Genomic DNA, 3,157 nt, shown 5'->3' with positions numbered 1-3,157 from the left:
TATAGAGGAGCCCTATTGGTATAGTGATAAGATGTTAGTGGAAAGGAGTGTTCTTGATAGTTTATGATTAGGTCTCAGTCTTCAATGAAACTGAATTGTGTTTTTCTCTTTCTCTTCACCAAAAGCTGAAGGGGATCTGAATTGTATTTTTCTCCTTCTCAAAGTTGGTTGGGCTCTTGTAAGACCATTTTCTTTGAGGACAATCTTTGTTAAAGAGAACTGAAAACATAATGCTATTTCAAAATGGATACTCCCGCTGTCCTCCTGGCCCCCTTCTGCTAGAAGCAAATTATTTTCTCCAGTCTTCACAGTGAGAACCTGGTAAGCCTCTTGGTGGTAAATCACAAATGTGTGGGACCCTCCTGAGACTGGGCTTCCTCTAAGTTTTTAAGTTACAAACCTATTGTACACTAAACCTCCAGTAATTTATCCATGGCAATTTAAAGTGTTCTTTCTGATACTGGCTCTACCTGCAGGCTCCTGCGCTTCTCCTTCTTGTAAGCTTTGATCTGTGTAAGTGCCTGTCTGTCTCTCCATTTTTTTTTTTTTTTTTTTTTTTGAGACGGAGTCTTGCCCTGTCGTCCAGGCTGGAGTGTAGTGGCGTGATCTCGGCTCACTGCAAGCTCCGCCTCCCGGGTTCACGCCATTCTCCTGCCTCAGCCTCTCCGAGTAGCTGGAACTACAGGCGCCCGCCACCACGCCCGGCTAATTTTTTGTATTTTTTTTTTTTAAGTAGAGACGAGGTTTCACCGTGGTCTTGATCTCCTGACCTCGTGATCTCCCCGCCTCGGCCTCCCAAAGTGCTGGGATTACAAGCGTGAGCCACCACGCCCGGCCTGTCTCTCCATTTTTCATGACAGCACTGTGGACCCCCAAAATCTGAAAGAAGTCTCAGTGAACTTAGGAAGTTTATTTTGCCAAGTTTAAGAATGCGCACCCATGACACAGCCTCAGGAGGTCCAAAGGACATGTGCCCAAGGTGGTGAGAGCACAGCTTGGTTTTATATATTTTAGGGAGATATGAGACATTAATCAACATATATAAGGCGAACATTGGTTTGGTCTGGAAAAGTGGGACAACAAGAAACAAAGGAGAGACAACTCAAACAGGGGAGGGGGCTTGCAGGTCATAGGTAGATAAAAGACAAATGGTTGCATTCTTTTAAGTTTCTGATTAGCCTCTCCAAAAGAGGCGATGAGATAGGCATTTATCTCACTGAGCAGAGGGAAGACTTTGAATAGAATAGGACTCAATTTTGACCTAAGCAGTTCACAGCTTGGCTTTTCCCTTTAGCTTAGTGATTTGGGGTCCCTAAGATTTATTTTCCTTTCACGGTACTTTGGCTTGTGACCTCAATTCTCTGATGAATCTAAGAAGAGTTGTGATTTTCAGCTTATTCAGCCTCTTTTTCTTGTTGAGAGGATCGTCGTGATGAACTGCAAACTCTTTAAATGTCAGATTGAAGTTAGAGAGCTTTCTAGATAGAACTAATATCTTTTTTTTTCCTACAGATTCTTCATTTACAATGATGATTTCTGGTCACTTTTTGTCTTCTTGTTTACATAGTGACTGGAGCTTTGGAATAATTGTTTTTCTTATTGTATTATTTGCTAAATACGATAATTCCATTTTGAATTACCTCAGACCTAGTATGAATTAGCTCAGTGAACACTACTTTATGGAATCAGAAAAGTTTCAATCTAGAGAAAATATTGTGCAAAATTATGTGTGTGTCTTTGTGTGTGTATGCAGGCTTGTCTATTTTTAATAACACGATTATGAAGTAACAATTTAGAAAAAAATTAGTGTATGATAAGACATTTTACAAAGAAATGTATATGTATGTTTTCTGACATATGAATAAAATTTCCTGGGTATATTCAAAAAAATAATAACTGATTTCCTCCAAATTTTCATTTAGATTACTAATACATAGTAATAAATTATTTACTTCTCCTGTTATGGGTTTCTTGTGATCGTGAACCCTTTATTTGTTGAAATCACATATCTTCCTAGAACACATTTTCAATTAAAAAAGAATCTTTAAAATACATATATGGAGCCGGGCATGGTGGTTCACGCCTGTAATCCCAGCACTTTGGGAAGCCAAGGTGGGCAGATCACAAGGTCAAGAGATCAAGACCATCCTGACCAACCAACATGGTGAAGCCCCATCTCTACTAAAAATAGAAAAATTAGCTGAGTGTAGTGACGCGTGCCTGCGGTCCCAGCTACTTGAGAGGCTGAGGCAGGAGAATTGCTTGAACCCGGGAGGCAGAGGTTACAGTGAGCCGAGATCACGCTGATGCACTCCAGCCTGGGCAACAGAGCGAGACTCCATCTCAAAAATAAATAAATAAATAAATAAATATAAAAAATAAATAAAATAAAATAAAATACATACGTGAAAATTTGAGTTTTAGAAGAATTTTTTAAGTAAAATTTAAGAAAGAATGAAAATGGAACACCATTTAGGTTTGGAAACAAAGTGGAAAACAAATCTAACATAATCCTGAGACATAGAGGAAATTGAGACACTATTTTTATAAAACAAAAACAATGAGATGAACTGTGTGTTAAAAGAGGAACAATGGTGGTGGTTAGAGGTGCAGGACAAGTCTTGTTAATGTCTGGCAGGTCAAGGAAAAGTTTTCTGGAGTTAATGATGTTTGGGTTTAAGGTTAATTTCATTGAAAAGAAGAGTAATAGCAGTCTCACAAAGTCTCTTGAGGCTGAGAGAGTGAAACAACTGGGTTCCTAGGAACCAACCTCACAAACTCCCTGGAATCTCAGACCCCAGGAGCTGAGAGGATAGAGAGGCATAGAGCATCTTCGTGTTTTTCAGCACTGTCCCTGAAGCCTTCCTTCATGAAAAGAAAAACAAAAAGAAAAGCAACAACCACTGGGCTGCAGCTCTTCCAAATATTATCTACCTGCCTGCTGTCATGGCTCCAGCTCCTGCACCCTCAATGCAAAACAACTCCAGAGACTCCCCTACCCATATCCTCAGTCAGAATTGTAGAAGAATACTTTATGATCCTGGAGGAAGCAAAGTTGAACTTTATCAAAATTAAAACATCTGCTTTTTGAGAGACACAATTAAGAAAATGTATGGGCAAGACTGGCACTGTGGCTCACATCTGTAATCCCAGCACT

This window comes from Hylobates moloch, unplaced genomic scaffold (genome assembly GCF_009828535.3).
Source record: "Hylobates moloch isolate HMO894 unplaced genomic scaffold, HMol_V3 SCAFFOLD_31, whole genome shotgun sequence".
In the NCBI taxonomy this organism is placed as follows: Eukaryota; Metazoa; Chordata; class Mammalia; order Primates; family Hylobatidae; genus Hylobates; species Hylobates moloch.
This window is presented reverse-complemented; position numbering follows the sequence as displayed.